Source organism: Cyprinus carpio, chromosome A21 (genome assembly GCF_018340385.1).
Source record: "Cyprinus carpio isolate SPL01 chromosome A21, ASM1834038v1, whole genome shotgun sequence".
NCBI classification, from domain to species: Eukaryota; Metazoa; Chordata; class Actinopteri; order Cypriniformes; family Cyprinidae; genus Cyprinus; species Cyprinus carpio.
The window spans coordinates 5,548,249-5,566,520 of record NC_056592.1 but is presented as its reverse complement, the minus strand read 5'-3'; the positions used below and the strand labels follow the sequence as shown (position 1 = coordinate 5,566,520).

General features: G+C 34.1%; 1 protein-coding gene across 1 annotated transcript in view; it reads left to right on the top strand.

Annotated features, from left to right (window-relative positions):
* Positions 1–8,210: 8,210 nt before the first annotated feature.
* LOC109046263 (rho GTPase-activating protein 24-like) overlaps positions 8,211–18,272 on the top strand; it is a 91,594-nt gene continuing 81,532 nt past the window's right edge. The window contains exon 1 of the mRNA XM_042778700.1: positions 8,211–8,644. The gene's annotated coding sequence lies outside the window, so the exon portion shown is untranslated. The remainder of the gene's footprint in view (positions 8,645–18,272) is intronic.

The window sequence follows — 18,272 nt, the reverse complement described above, 5'->3', positions numbered from 1 at the left end:
CAGTTCCCGTACTTAATGTAATACTGTTATTTTTATTATGCTATTAATTACATGGCAATTCTATTTTAAAAATAATATTGGAAATATTCTTTAATAAAAAAATAAATAAAAAAATTAAATGTATAATAAAACATTTTTATATAGATATATATTTAAAAAAAATAACTACAAAAAATGTCCTTGCAGAATAAAAGTATTCAATTCTTTAAAAAAAAATTAAAAAATCTTACTGAACTCAAAGTTTTGAATGGTAATGTACATTTTTCCAATCTACTGTACATGAAATGGGTTAAATTATTTTTAATGGTAGATTCTTTACAAAAAACGATACAAAAATGAATAAATAAAATTGCAGATGAAATACTATTTACCATACTTAAAGTCATAATGTTGTTTCATTATCTGGCGACTCTATTCAAAAATAAATAATAATATTAAACAAAAATATATTTTTAAAATATATATTTATTATTAAAAAAATACTTAAAAATCAATAGGAAAAATTGTTAAAATATATTTATTTTTCTGTATGTTTTTTATGTCAAACTGAACTGTTAATCTTTCAGATTTTTAATTAAAAAAAAAAGCCTCACACATGTTTTTAATTAGAAATATTTTGGGTTATTTTAACCTGAAGAGTTCAGTTGATATGAACACTTGCAACATGTACTTTAGTATAGAGACCTAGAAGGTCAGTCTATATGATGATCGTATACTTTTTCTTACTAATTTCTGCCATTCTGTCACCAAAAAAAAAAAAAAAAAAAAAATGCAGCAAATATTGATGTTTCCAATGCAATGTTCATCATGTAGCTCTTTGTTTTTATAAAAGACACACTTCTTATCACTGTTTGGGCAGAACAACATATCGCATCATAATGTAAATGTCAGTGTTGTTCTTGTTTTAGCGCTGGGTGTGTGTGTGAGTGAGTGAGTGAGTGGGAGATGAGCGTGTGAGCTGTTTTTCTCACCATTGACTGTTATCTGTCCGGAAAGATAACAAAATCATTTCACAAACAAGATGAAACACAAACAGCTCATTATGTCTGAGGAAATAGTTTACAGTTATATCAGATATATGCCATCTAAAACTATTTTAAACAGTGTTTTGCTTATTATTTTATAATATTAATCATAAGACATGCAGCTTTTATGAGATTACTGTATATAAACATTTCTACTTAAAAATAAAATCTTTAAAAATAAATTGTGCCAGTGCAAGATCATTAAAAAGAACTAATGAAGGCAAAATGATTATTAAAATCACTAAATAATTAAGACATAAGAAATGGAAACCATTTGCAGGACCTAAAACATACAGTTTCATCTAAATGTTAACATAAAATCTTGAAAAAATGAACTCCATTGACCTTTATATAAACAGTGAGGTAGTACAGAAAAAATTAAAACAACAATTACACACTTCTACACATGTAATGTATGCACTGTATCAGTTTTTTTAGAAGTGTTATGAGGTGTTTTTAATTTCTTTAAAAACAACAACAACAAAAAAAACTCTTTTGAGCAGTGTTATACATAATGTGGACAGTTGCGTTTAGAAAGTGAATCGTTTAAAGCGTAATTTCACTTCTCGTCACTGGGGGGCACTAATGTCCAAGAAATATGATTTATAATTTCATTCCTCACTTTAACTTTTTCCCTAAAGAGTTCAGACAAATGGTAGGCCTACAGAACCAACATTATTATTTATAATGATTAATAATTATTTGTTTAATGCTAGCGAGAGAAGTAAAGAAATGGGGTGAAGTTAATTCAATAAATGATTAGGAAGCCTGGCGTGACAATTTTCTGCTAATGTACAATTTCATATTGCAGCCATTTTTTTTAAGTATGTAAAATCATTGCACAATTTCCATGAAGGAGGATGTTTTTGTTTGTTTGTTTGTTTATTTGCATTTTATTTATTTTTTTGCATTTTTGCATTTTTTTTTTTTTTTTGGGGGGGGGGGGGGGGTGGGTCTGCTAAACAGAAACTGCTACTAAATAGTGTTTTTGATCAGCAACACTTTTGAAACACTCAAAATAAGGCAGTCATAAAACCAACAGAGTGTGATGACCCCTGACAGCACCTGTCAGTGTGAGCAAACCCCTTGGCTTTAATACTTAAGCTCCATTCTTGTCCCAACATGCCTGGCCTGTCAGTGGATCACTTTAAACTGACTCCAGACCAGATCCTTTCTTAAGACACCTCAAAACCCCTGTAAATCCTGATTGGTTGAATTATTCATTGTACATTAACTCTAAACTTTGATGTTAGAGCCCTTATGCCAAGCCAGGTTCAATTTTCACACTTATAGTCTGAAAATAAATGTCAGAAACTGATTAGATTAAATGTTCAACTGATTAGAGTCACACAGACGGTTCATATTGGTCAAGAAGCAGCCCTCTGCTTATTCACTATGGTAAAATAAATGAATAATGAACAACTGCATATAAACACACAAAACAAATGACTGCAAATATGTCTGAAATAAAAACATAGTAAGCTTTCTTGGGCTAATCAGTGTAAAAAAAATTGACCATAATTAGCCTATTCATAACCCATTTTACAGAATTTTTTTTTAATGAATGACATTTTAGTGGAACAATATTGGTAAATTTTACTTATTCTTGACTACTCTCATGATTTTGATTAGATTATACCTACTGTTGCATGAACACATCCTATAATGAATTAGTCTGCCAGTCACATATGGTCTTAAATCAGAGCAAGATTAATAAACATATAAGTTCATCTAGTTATCCTGTGATGTTGTTCTAGGGTGTGAAACACTGGTGACCCTCAAGGTTCTGTATTGAGACCTTTTTATTTATTTTTTTTTAACCTTAAAAAGCTACCTCACTTCATGTTAAATGAATGAGACACATTTATTTTGCCCTTTATAAAACTTTACCATTTAAAACCCAAGCAGAGATGGAGTCTATGTTCTACTTCATGTGTTAGGGCATTAGAGAGCTCAGGAACTGTGGAATGTGTCAACACTGAAACTATCACCACACAAGCAGATTCCTCTCTACTCCCAGCTTGAGTAAACATGGAGATTCATCTCGCAGGGACAAACATCAGGAGTTCCGTTCTCAGCAGTCTGTTCCCTAGCGTTACCCAGAACAAATTATAAGGATCTGTTGTGACCCCTGACCTGACATGACATTAACTCTGTGCGCATCGGTGACCGTCCCATCGCAATGACAGTAAGGTTACTGCCCTGGGGCTCAGAGTCTGTGAGAAATGGAGGACAAATCTTCGGATAGACATGCACATGCAGCAAGACATTTGCACTTGGGAATAGCAATGCGATTTGTGATGTTTACAGACGGTGGGACAGATGCTTATGGATGTACGTCAACAAGGTCTCATATTTGTCATTTTATAAGGAAATTTTTTTTTTTTTTTGAGGAAAAAATGATTTTTGGGTTTTATAGTCTGTGTTGTGGATTTTTTCTTTTTATATTTATTTTTTCTATTTTATGTTTTTTTTAAAGTTGTGTGTTTATTTAATAGTTTAGTATTTTATTAAATGTAGAATGTTAAATGACCATTTGAATTGGAATAAAAGAAGGAGAGATTCAATGAATTAAAAAAAAATCAACAATCACAACAGAGGGATTTCATTATGCACACAAATGCTTGCTAACACAAGTTTTGAAATAAAACAAAATGTAACTAATTTTATTTGATCAATATTTTAACTAATTATGGCTATATATTTATTTGCTGATATGTGGAATACTGTTAAATACTGCCACAATATATTTTACTTTATATGTATATGTATATGTATATATATATATATATATATATATATATATATATATATATATATATATATATATATATATACACACACACACACACACACACACACATACAATTTTAATTTTACGAATTAAAGTATATCTACATTTTTCTATACACCTACATAAATTGTCAACCACAATGTTAAAATAAATAAGTAAAATAATAAATTAGTCAACTGAAATTCAGCAAATGAACTGGAATTTAAAAGGGATTCTTTAATTCCAAATGGTGAACAACCCTGCTTACGTCAGCCCAGCTGTTGGTCTTTTATGCCTGACTACCAGCAGGAAAGCATCTATTATTTTAGAGTCCAATTACAAAGACACATGCTCTGAACAAACATGCCATGCATTTACCTGCCTTCCCCCATCCGTCCACAAACATAGAGAGGAGAGTGAACCTGACTAACTGTTCTGGACACATATCACCCACCTCAAATGAGCCTGGTGAAGTTCTCTCTCTGCAGGTCTGTTTATATATATATATATATATATGTATATATAGGGCCGGTGTGCTGGATAAATATACAGCTCAGAGGGTAGAAGAGACCCATGGGATATCTTTTTGAGCACAAAGGGAGAACAAACTTATTAATGGCTTGATAGATGAATTCAAAGAAAATCTAAGTTCTTTAGCTCACTTATTTGTTGCCAAGAGGCTCATTTTTGGGCTATTTTTCTTTCATATCATAGTAACTAGTGGAAACAAAAGTGTTTGTTTTATAACACTCTATTATTTGCTTCCTTAGACTCATTCTGACGCCACCCATTCACTGCAGAGGATGAATATATATATATATATATATATATATATATATATATATATATATATATATATATATATATATATATATATATATACCATAAATATATATATTTATATATACCATAAATATTTATGGAATCATGTTTTTCATAACACTAGAGGGCACCCCAGAGACTCAATGTCAAAATTGGGTTGCTCTTAATATATCCAAAAGTCTAATGAGTACAAATGGTGTTCAATAAATAATGAATCTTTGTGCTTTGAAAGTTCAAAAATGCAAACCTTCCATCATGAGTCAGACTTTCCAATGGGTCGGTCACCACGGCAACAGTTTGATGATCCCAGTAAGCGCTGTGACCTCTGTCTCTCCTTGTGCATTGTGGGAAATAGAATATCAGCAGCTGTTGCACAGTGGGTGACTTCTGCACTCCATCTAGCATGGTTGCCCAATGTAACCGCAGTGATTAATTATAACACAGAGATCTGGAACCTCTTGAGTGGACAGCACACGGCGCCAATGAAACGGGGCAGATCTCCATCTGGATACAGAAAAAGGTTAATATTTTTAATTGCTGCAATCATAATATGGATATTTATACTTTTTATTGTACATTAAGGTCATTGTAACATAAACTGACTCAACCAGTGAGTTTTACAGTTTCATACTGCATTACCATTTGAGGCATCAGCCCAGAATAAACAGCTCCAAAATAATTTAAAGTTAGTTTTTAATAGGTTAGAGTTGATGTTGTTAGATGTTCATACCCAATGGGCCATAAAAGCAGGCCAGAGTGATAATTGCAACCAAATGTTTGTGAGGTAGAGTATTCATAAAGGGAAAGTTTATCAAACCCACAAGTGTATGTTTAGCTATTTTTACTACTTTTTACTGATGGAATAAATAAGGCGCCTAAATTTTTAATATGCTGTTTAACTTTTAAAGTAGCACAGCAATCTATAGTCTTATGTAAACAACACTAATAAAAAAAAGGAAAATAATAGGAACTGTGCATCATTACATATCCAAAACCAGATTAAAAGCCATATCTAAATCTACACCCAGATCCAAAACTATATTCAAAAGCCTGACATCAATCAGATTTTATTCAGATCCAGATTCAAACTCAAAGACATATCCACATTATATCTAGATCCAGTTTCAGACCCCAAACCAAATATAAATCTGTGTTCATATCCAAATTCAAATCCACATTTGAATATACAACCAGACCCAGGTCCAAAACTATATTCAGATCCAGATTCAAATCCATATTTAAATCTACTCCCAGATCCGGATCCAAAACTGCATTCAAAGGCCTGTCATGAGTTAGATTTTATTCAGATCCAAATCCTTATTCAAATCTAGACCCAGATCCAGACCCCCCAAAAGATCCAAATATATGTTCAGATCCAAATTCAGATTTAAATACACTTCTAAACCTACACCCAGATCAGTCAAAAACCCAATCCAAAACTATGTTCAGATCCAGATTTACTTTCAAATTAACACATTTTAATCTAAACTCAGCTCCACACCCAAAACTATATTCAGTTACAAATTCAGATCAAGTCTGAGATCCAGATTCAGATCCTGATGGTTGATAATTATTAAGTTCTTGACATTTTGTTTTATATAAAGACTTGAGTTAAGGTATATATATTCTGTTGCAAATTTCATATTGAATTTTTTTCTATGCATATTCATGTTTGTGTTTTATTGATTTTTGGTGTATTGTGTATGGAAGTTGTGTTTAGTGACGATGTTATGAGTTTACTTCTTATGCAGTCATCAATCTCAAAGCTGTAAAAACTCAACAACTCACACCAGCAGTAATAATGTCTGCAACAGTCATCAAACCCTCCCACTCCTTCACACACATCTCCCTCCTCCTTCCCGACTCTATCCACTTGAAACTTTAATTTTGTCAAAGCAATTTTGTCGAAAGTAACAACAAGAAAACACTACAAGTTTAAACAACAAGATCAAGCTAAAGAAAAGCATCCTGTCCTGATCAACCAAAGCATTTAAAGTTTTTAGAATCAAAGAATGTTCACTTTTACATGCTTGTAATATACAGAAAACTGATCAAAATCAGACAAGAGCATCACCCAACATTCAATTTCCAGTTGACCACATCATATAATTTCACTTTCATATTCCCTCCGATCTTACATACATACATACACTCTCTGTCCACACAATATTTGGCCACTGGGTTTAATTTAAAGATAGTCTTTTTTCTTACATGGCACTTGATTTAATCTCACTTTGATGTCATTTTCAGCACTGACATTGTTTTCCCACCTTGAATTACATTTAATTTTGCATACATGTTCTTATCACAAAGACATGCTTTAGTTTTAATCATTGTAGAGCTCCACCCTGTTGCCACAATATGTTTGATGGTTTGATAAGGAAGTCATGAAAAGCGATGCTCAGGAATGCAGTTGGGTGTCTGATGTTAGACGTCTGTTTGAAGTGCCACTATATGACAGACAGATCAAGCCCTGATTCAGCTGGATTACTACAGAAGTCTCGTTTAGTCATAGACTGCAGGGACTTTTCTGGGAAATTTCTATACTTTAATTGAACCAAAGCAATTTAGAGTCAGCTTTGATCAGATTCAGTCAAAATAAAATCTGACTGAGCCCAAATACTTTTTAAATTAAAGAACTGTTTGCATCTTAAAGGGCGAACCGTATAAATAAATAAATTCCCAGTTCAAATTTTAACCTCAATTATTATTTTTTTCCTGAACACTGTTATTATTTTCATGATGCTAAATCACACTTAAGATGCACATTTTAGTTAGTTTGTTAGTTTTAATTACCATTATTATGGTGGTTCTCATTAGATTCCAGACATTATAAACATTACATAGTAATGATATAGTAAGTATAAGCAATATACATACATATAGTTTTACATTATTCATATAAAACTTAAAATAGTAACATTTTAGCAATATGTCATATATATATATATATATATATATATATATATATATATATATATATATATATATATATATATATATGACATACATATTAGATAATTTGCATTAGATAAGTTAAAGAGGATTTGTTGTTGTTGTTGAATTGTTCTAAAAAATGCCAAGAAAACAGTCTTTTCACCGTTTCGGCCAAAAGTCAGGGAGACGTCGATTTAGAACAGTTCACTTTACACGCTTCAAATTTTATAACACACAGAGGGAAAAGGTTTGCTGGCTTAAGTGGATATTTACTTACAATCCATAAAAAAATAAATAAAATAAATAATAATAATAATAATAATAATAATAATAATAATAATAATAAATAAAAAAAAATCCATCCATCATTTGCCAGCGATGAAGAAAGTCTATTATGCAAGGTTTAACACCTGCGTGAGCTGCACGTGAACGACTCTGTAATGCATATGCAGATATTTCCTGACCAAAAGCGTATGAAAACACTTACAATACAATAGAGAACTTAAAGTCCAAAGAAGACACTACCATTTAGCGTTTTAGCTGCCAAACGGGGCAGTGAGGACTGTAACTGCGAGTGTGTGTGCAGTCTACACCGATCAGGGAGTTTGTGCGTGCGTGAGGTGTTCGGATCTCTCCTCCTCTCGAAACACTTCCTCAAACACGCTCACGCGCTCTCTCTCGCTCTCCCTCCCTCTGAGGTCGCAGTCTTTGTCCGTGTGTGTATCTGTAGGGCTCATGTAGTGTGTGAGGACTGTTCCAAAAGTGTGTACGCCCCCCGTGGCCGTCCTGAAAGCAAACGGAGGCTGTCGTTTCCCCCCCAGAGACCCCAATGCAGATGGTGTGAGCAGTGAGGGGAAAAGTTTATGACAGCTCTGCTGCTGTCGGTTGGCGGCTGCCCCATGGAGGTTTTTGATTTTACGGTTGCAGCTATAGACTTTTTTACCGGGCTGTTTGACTCAGTAATGCACTTGTATTGGACGGAGTCACAGTGAATCCTGTACCGGTCTGAGTCACGCACTGGATGTGTTTTGGGTTTTATTGGATTTTTTTTCTTTCTGTGGACGTTCTCTGGATAGCAGGTTTTAAGGTAATAATAGTCTGTTTACAGTCATTTGGATGTCGCTAATGACAAGTTGGCTGCGTGTATGTGGTAATTGTGCTGTTGTGAGACGCGCGCGCGTGCTTTGCCTTTTTCCTAGGCTGTAATGTAAAAGTCATCCAGCGCCAGAGATTTTGTCTATGTGTGTGTCATAGCCACAGAAACACATAATGAGCCATAATTATTGTGTATGAAGCTGTTTCCTCTTTTTATTTATTTATCTATCTGGGTTTCAAGCAGCATCTTGCTGTCTCTAAAAGTCTAAAATCTAAATTTTAAACACTTAAATAATATTTGATTATTTAAAAAAGATACTTATTGAATGATCTTATTGAAAGATACCTATTGAATGATTATTAACATGTAAAAATTATACATTTTAATAATCATTCAATAAGTAAAATATTCAAATATTAATTTATATATATATATATATGTATATATATATTTATATTATATATATATATATATATATATGTATATATATATAACTTGTCTTACATCTTGAGATGGAAAAGTTTGTCATTTTATCACTTGTCAACTACCTATACACAGTATTTAAACAAGCCTTTCTAATAAGTTCCACAGACCTCACTGTTCGACAAAGCTAGTTTCATATTTCTACAGCTGTTGTCTACTTGATTTGACCATTTGAAGAAGGATAAGAGTTAAAAATAGCTCAGATGTTCTCCTTTTCCATTCAAAATTTCATCATTTTTAATTTTAGCTTTGTGGTGGACACATAGAGGTTGTAGGCAGAGTTTAGGCAGAGTTTGTGTTAGATGTTTCTCCTTATATTCTCAAGGAGAAATAAAAATATACATAGATTGTTGACATAAAATAAGAGCATAGAGTCATAAATAAATGTGACTATTTAAGCTTGGGATATTTAGATGAAAATTTTTGAGTTCATATTGAAATCTTTTGTTTGCAGACTGGCAAATCTGAGCACAGTTTGAGATTAAGGTCTATGAAACTCTAAAGGAGACACAAATGAGATTACAGGAGCCTTTTTCCTCAGGAGGCATTTAAAAACCAGGGCATCTGAGCCATTTGCTCTTCTTTTATTCTCATTCCTATCTACAACAATTGAGATTATAAAGAGCTCTAATTTGTTATATTTCTTCTCTATGGGCAGAGAAGCATTTTGTTAGCTAATAAACTCTGCTCACACTGAATGAACCTAGCAGTTTCTGGAGTCAATTTGAGGTTTATGTTGAGTTAAAGGAGGTGTGGAGGAGAGCGGCATAGGGGGAGATGTAGATGGAGATGCAGATAGAAACTAATGAAAGGAAGAGGCAGGAATGAACAACAATCTGTCAGCTCACTGACGCTGTAAGAAAATGATGCTATCTGGAAAAGAAGGGAACGCAGTGTTCTACAATAACTCACAAACAGAATGGGTTATGCTGAATTTCAGTGTGTTTTTAAATATTTAATTTTGTTATCTAGGAGAAACAGTTCAGATTTTAAAGGCGTCTCACTTGTGATTTGTCTTTTTTAAGGGTAACATCATATTCAAAACATTATGGAGGTTCTAACCCTCGTCCAATCTCCTAACCTCATTACCACATGTTACGGTGCTTTAACATAAATGGAGGAACGTTATTTGCCAGTATGGAGAGAGCGACATAACTGTGGCTATTAAAAGGACTGATCTCTTTTCATTTTTCCCCATCAAACCCTTCGTGACCCAGTGCTGTGATTGTGTTTGTGATGCGGGCATGTCTGTCTCTGTCTCGTTCAAACATTGTGTGCAGCTCGCTGACTGCAAACCGTCTCATCTGGTGTTTGGGAGAAACCAAAGTTAGAGCAAAACAGTTGCATCGCTTTTGTAGCTATACAGTCTTAAAAATAAGGTTCTTTATTGCCATCTGTGGTTCCAACATGAATCTTTAACATCCATGATACTTTTTCATCGGACAAAAGGTTCTTTACAGTGGATAATAGTTCTTTAGATTATTCAAATATTCTTCACACTTCAAAAAAAAGGGTTCTTTTAAGAACTATTCACTGAAAGGCTCTTTGGAGAATAGGCTGGGGTGATGTCTACCAAATTGGCATCGGACAATGTCTACAGTTGATCGGCTGAACATCATGATGTCTGTCAGCCATCAGCGATGGACATTGGCATAATCCATCAGCCTAATCCTATTGAAGAACCCAAAATGGTTCTTCTATGGCATGTGGAAACACCCTTTTGGAGCCTTTGTTTTGGAGTGTATTTTAGCTTTTTTGCCTGTCATGTTCACTAAAAATATTTATTAAAATAGATATTTGTGTAGATTTGAAAGCAATTATGGCAGCAGTAATTCATCAATTGATAAAGACGTGATGGAGAAGAGTATTGTGGTCAATCGCACATTCGCCATTTTATAAGAGTCAAGGTTAGTTTCAAATATCTGCAGCTATATTGATTTAACAAACTGAAGAAGGAAAAGTGTTAAAATAGCTCAGTAGTACTCCTTTTCCATTTAAGAGTAGACCATTTTAGGTTTTAGCTTGGTGTGTGGTGGACATCCAAACTTTGGAGTTCCCAGTTTGAAGTACTTTATCTCAGATGTTTCTCCTAACATTCTTAATGAGAAATAAAAATAGACATACAAGATGAGTATGCAGTAATAAATAAATGTGAATTGCATGGCATGGGCCATTTCAGCTTGGAAGAAATTGATAATGAAATCGTATTCTTTTGGTTGCCCTGTCTTATTCACTAACAATATTTATAAAAATACATGTTTGGGTTATTCAACTTAATCATGCAATGATGAGGAACAGTGTTGTTGTCAAGCGCATATTCTGTGCCATCATTTCTTCAAGGAGGCACTACGGAAGGCAGCTATCTTGAATTATGGTCTGCAAAGTCCTAGGTTTGGCAAAAGTTTCTCACCTATTTGTGAAGGTACAGTATGGAGTCTAACTTGTCTAAACAGTCCAAACCTCAAACAAAGAGGCAGTCAGGTGGTTCATTGAAGTGGAGTCAGTCATTCTGCCAAATAAGAGAAAGGACACAGCCAAAGCCGTGCCAATCTAAAGGTGGCTGCAGTCTTACCATTATCATCATGATCCTTAAATTAACAATTGGCTTCCAGACTTTCTGTTTTTAGTTACTTTTGTTTCCCTTATTCACACGAAAAAAGCCAGTGAGGTGCCTCGAGGTCAACGCCCATTGACTTACAAGCCACTTCTGCTAAAATTTCCCCAACTGAGTCAGACAGTCATATGCCTACTTGGATGGTTTTGCACAGATGTAAGAAGGATTCCGCAAGAGTATTTAAAAAACTTGAGAACCTTACATGATCGTGTTTTTGTAGTTTACATGAAGACAATAAAAATGGGATTTTTTTCAAAACCTTGCACATTGAAAACTGTTATCGAATGTTTGCGTTTTCAGGCTCCCAAAAAAATCTGTTGTTGTGGAAAAAGGAATGTATGCATTTATTTGAAAAATGGGAATATTGTAAATTTAGCTATTTCTCCAGTCACATGATGCTTCAGAAATCATACTGGTTTGCTGCTCAAGAAGCAGCATTTTCTTTTCGTTTTTTCCCCCCAGCAAATCTTTTGTAACATTCTAAATGTCTTTACTGTCACTTTTGATCATTTGAATGCTTTCTTGCTGAAACAACAAAACAAAAAAATTAAACAAAACTTACTGACCTCAAACTTTTTGAATTTCTGACACATTTAAGCTGAGAAGTCGAAAATAGAACTAGGAAGTGGAACCATTTCTACTTTTGCTAATTCTTTTGAAACATCTAAAGTTGAAAGCAAACAGAAAGCCAGCCCTTATGACAATTCCATATGAATTAATTATGATGTCATAAGGGCTTTCTGTTGCTTTTAACCTTTAGATCTTTTGAAATTACTGAAATGAAACAATGTAAATGGCTGAGTTGAGAACAGAAATAGGAAGTGGAACCATTTCTACTTTTGGTAATTCTTCTAAAACATCTAAAGATGAAAGAAAAGCCCTTATGACATCATTCTCATGTAATTTCCATGCCACATGTGTCAATCAAACAGCAGTGCCTGTCAAACCTTGACCTTTACCTGACTGTGTACATCCACATTGGCAGAAAGACGTCTCTCATACCCTTTTGTGATTTTGGCAGGTTCTCTCCAGAACAACACATTGATATGTGCCTGCTGAAGAATCCTGATTTTTAGTTTTGCAGAATTTAACTTTTTTTTTTTTTCTACTAAACACTCATTTGCAATGCATTCTGGAATTGCTTAATCCATAAAGGATATGAACTTCATTACTTTTATTTTCTGTGCTACAATCTTTGTATGCAACCTGGCACGCAAGGTCATGAAATACATAATTCCCTTTCCTCTCTACTGTCTGTATGTCTTTTCAAACATCAATATCTCTAATGCTCTCTGGTCTGGTACAGGAGCATTGTGTTTCATGGTCAGTTGGGTTGAAAGTGGCCACCAGCATTAGCAGACAGCATTAGCTGTCAGGAGCCGTAGACAGAAGTGACCAGCAGCTGTCAGACTGAAGCGCAGACAGACAGACAGATGGCTGGGGTAAAGCCTGCAGTGTGCCTGCTTTAATTCACTCACTCACAGTCACACAAAAAACTGGCCGATATAAAGAATGCATGACCACTCAAGGGATTTACTGCCCTTTGGGTTGACTGAAAATGCCAGATTAATGCAACTTTTCCATCTTTTAATGCTCCTTTAATAATCAATGTTTTGTGGGGTTTCTCTGTAGTTCTGGTTTAGCAAAACAATGGCTGTTATTTAGTTTAGAAGCTCTGTTCACCAGGGATCAGATTGCTAGTTGATGAATCTGGTGCAGGTGCACTGAACTTTAAGCTAAGACCAGTGGGTCTTGGGGCCTAAGGTGGTGCTAGGAGGTTTCTAGGTGGTTTCTTAGACCATTTTCAAGTTTCCTTTACACACTATTATTCAAAAGTTTGGGGTCGTTAAGATTTTTTTATGCTTTTAAAAGAACACTTTATGCTCATCAAGGCTGCATTTATTTGATTAAATACAGTAAAATTGTAGAATATATTTTACAATATAATTTATTCCTGCAGAAAAGTTGAACATTCAGCAGTCATGATCCTGCAGAAATCATTCTATTATGCTGATTTGCGGCTCAAGAAACATTTCTTCTTATTATTAATGTTGAAAACAGTTATTATTTTTTGTGAAAACCATGATACATTTTTAGGATTCTTTGATGAAAGTAAAAAAGAACAGTATTTATTATTTAAAAAAAATAAATTAATACTTTTATTCACAAGGATGCATTAAAATCGACTTTTACATAGTTACAAAAAACAAACAAACAAACATAAATAAAAATTAATATGAAAATTTTGTATAATATTTTGTATAACCCCTAACACTCTTTCAGTGTTTAATAGCGATGCTAAAATTATACAACTTAAATAAGTATTGGATAAAATTGGGTGCCATTTAAACTTGATCTTTCATTGATAGTTTTTAGGACCTAATTAAATGTTCATTTGGCATCCATCCAACATGTGCTATTAATGCCTAAAATTGTTTCCTAGGTGCCCAGAACTCTTTTTTTTTTTTTTGCACTGGAGAAAGGGGTTCCCAGTAATAAAAGGGCCAAACAAAGCCATGTCAAACACTAAGGCAGGCTCTATGTGCTCAGCTCTGTCACATTCCCATGTGCAGAGTAAACATGCTTAGCAAGCAAAGAGTGTTAAGCGTGAGCAGATGCTAAACTCAGCTAACAGGTACAGGAGAGAGATCTCCAATTACACCATTTAAGGTCTTTTTCCGGTTCCAAAATGTATCAGACCACAATTCATGTTGCATAGGATACACTAGCATAAACTTTGTCATTGCAGTGTTTTTAAGAAAATCGGCTTCATCAGTTTCTTGCGTGAGTAAAACAGGTCATGCTCAATTTCAGATGGGATTGAAATCACAAATCGCCTGCGTCTCCAAGTCCTTGCAGGGAAAGTCTTTTTGTCAAGTAATCCATTATATCTGATTGAGATGTCTGTTACAGAAAATTGCACAGGATGTTTTCTTCATCCGTGTGCCAGGGAACACTAGCCAAGCATTGACATACATTTCTGAACATAATACTGGGATCTTTCTGTTTTTCGTTGATCAATGTTGGCAGACATACATGAACTTTTCTGTCCATTGTAATGAAAGCCAGTGGTCTTTGCGCTAAGTAAACCATCCATTGTTTACTCATTCCAAATGGGCGCTTTAAAACGTTTATTTATTCTCTAAGATTGATCAGGAGCGATTAATAAAGTGTGTGAGTCATTGGCTGAGGTTTCACTGCAGTGAATGACTGGATCTGCATGTTAATGTTAGAAAAAAATTTCACAGCAGTTTCAGCAGAGAACAGTCAGGAGCTTTTACTTGTTAGCAGAAGCATGATGTTCTGGTTATAGAACTTCATTGATCTGTGAATATAAAAGAAGTTATAATTTAGCAGATGCTTTTATCTGAAGCACATTATTTGCAGCAGATCTCAATCATAATTGATTTTCTACATGGGTTATTTAACAAAAGTCAATCTAAGATGAAAAAGGAGCTTCAGTGTCTCTGAAAAAGTAATCCAAGCTCAAATTGCTGATGGAGATGAGAACAGACTTGTGGGATTTCAGAAGTGTGGTCTTAGAATTGTCTGGAAGTGTTTTGGAAGGAGTACATGGTAATCTTGGACCTTGCAGATGGTTCACAAATTTTGAGCAAAGCATAGCGAGAAACAAATAAACAAACAAACAAACAAAAAACCTCTAGAAGAATTTCAGAATATTTTTGCATTGCATTTTTGCATGCATATCACTCACATTATAATAAAATGCCACTAAAAAACAAAAAGAAAATTGTATTCTTGCTAAACCTATGTTTTTCAGTAGCAATTTTTAACTATATTTTCACTACTGTTTTTATTAAAAATACCATAGTTTGTTGTAGTTACCATACATTTACATTGATGTAATCATGATAATGAGGAAGTGCTGGTTTTTACATATAGACCTTAGTCAGGTTAGACATCATATTGAATTTAACGTGAATGAAAACGAGGATGTGAGGCATAAACTTACAGTCTTAACAATGGGATACACTGTATAAATGTCAAAGATCATGTAATTTTCACCAAATCAAATTTAAAAACTTTCTATTGAAAGTTATTGCCAGAAAGATGTTTCATCGCCTGAACAATCTGTATGTTATTAAACAACAGCACAGTCCATTGAACATCTCCGTTTTCATTCCTGTAAAAAATTTTTTACAGTAAATATGGCACTGTTCTGACTAAGGTCTATTGTTTGCCATATAGCCTACTTACAGATAGTAAAGTTTAAGATTTATGGTGAATTTTCATTAGGTTGGAGATCAGTGTGTTCCGATCAGAGCCGCAGTCCTGTGAGAGATTGCTTAACCATCTTCTCGCCATAAACATGGGATTTTGTTCCCTCTGGAGATTTTCTTGTATGCTTGTTCCTGTTAATGGACATTGTTCTCATATTCCCACAGACAAACACACATTCACAGTCCCAAGGTCAAAGAGTGTGAGATATTCAGCATAGGATTCCAGGATTCCAGTGATATACTAAGAAATAAACAAATATACAGCTGCAGACTGCTGTAGTATAGTCAGTATCAGAGAGCGGAAACTGAACACTGACATTTTTGATAGTTTGTTTACTCATCATGCATGATTTTTTTTTTTTATAAATTAAGCTTAAAAAGCAAAATGCGTGATGACATAACATTGTTTTCAGATTTTATTGCTGTATTGGTCAATATATTTGCTGATAATGATAAATTAAAAAAAAAAAAAAAAAAAAAAAAAAATATATATATATATATATATATATATATATATATATATATATATATATATATATATCATGCATCGCTATAGATATGTTGTCTTGACCTGACCAAGATGGCCTTTAATTTTATATATGTATACATATTTATATATTCCTTATTAATTCATATCTGTTTTTGCTTATTTAAATTTTTACACTACCAAAAAAAAAAACTTCAGATCTGATAAAAAATTAAAGAAGAATAAGTAAAAAATAAGTTGTAGACACTTGAATCTTGGAGGGATGGTAGTACTCACACCGTCTACAATGTCATATAAGATTTAATAAATCACTCAGAACTCATAAACCGTTGGTCACAGGGTCAAGTGTCTTATATCACTGGAATCCTTGTCTCATGATGAACGAAACGCATGCCTCAGATTTGTCATCGTCAATGGCAACTTTTTTTTGTATTTTTTATTTAATTGCATTATTTCTTTTGAGTACTTGGTTAAGATGGATTATTTGGATAACGTTTTTCAAAAATTGTTAAAAAAAGTTTAACTTTCGACTCATCGTCGCAAAGAGACGCCAAAATATTTGAAAGGGACAGGGCCACTTTTACTAAAATTTTTGAACGGAATGAGATATCTTCACCAAACTCAGATCACTTATGTAGGAGCTCGATCTGAGGTCACAGGGGAAAAAATCATGGAGCCTGGCCACTTGGTGGCGCTATAAGAGGGGAACAAAGCATGAAAATGGCTATAACTACGCAACTGTTTGTCTGATCAACATGAAAATTGGTATGCAGTGCCTTTGTGTGCAAAGTGTCTATAAAGTGTCTATAAGGGCATTTGCGTATTATCTCAAAAAACATAGCTGCCATTGGCCAATGAAGTTTGAGCACCTATTAGACAAGGTTAATGGAGGTCGATCAGAATGAAACTCAGTGGGTCTGTTTGACTCATGGCCCAAAAGGTTTGTGAGAATTTTTATAAGAATTATCAGCCACTGGGGGGTGTCACATTTTTCAAGGGCATTTTTCCAGTTCACTTTTAGACACGCACTCGCAAACTTTCCTAAGCACTTACCCTCGGGGGAATCCCCACTGCCATTTTGAAGGGCGTTCCACTTTGTCAAGTGGATGAGGGAAGTTTACATGGACATACCCTCGACCCCTCGTTTTGACCGAGTGAGCGAGTCTGCTTCATATGCACACTTCAGGCTGCTCTATAGACCACAATGGAACACGACTATGACGTCATTGCAGATCACGTTTAATTTATACCCACCCCAACAACTCTATAATATATAAATGTTTTTTTTTTTGTACATTTATAACAGCCCAGGCATACCTATATACATACAGAATACTGCACCAAACAAATTCATAAGGGGAAACATGTAAACAATAAACCAACTCCATAGCGGATTCTAAGTGATCAAGGGCTTAGGACGTTCCGAGTCAGCCCATTCCAAGGGTTCCGCCAGTAGTGGGAACTCCTGCAACATATTCAATATATATTACATTTTCTGAGTGTGAGTGGTCCTTACACAAGCTAAACTTCTAAGTTGCTAGTGTGATGTGAATGGTTGCCAGAATGTTGTTTTGCAGTTGCTAGAGCATTTTGGATAGTTGCTAGGTGGTTATTTAACAAGCACTGCTAATCAGAACAACAAACAAATATTTTTTTAATCATATTTGACATCTCCAGCACATCCTGGCAATTCTTTTTGCTTGAGAGTGGGACAAAAGTTGTTTCTGAAATATGTAATGGAAATTTTTTTGTCTGATTATTGTGGTAAGAGTCTGTGTTTGATATTTTGAGTGT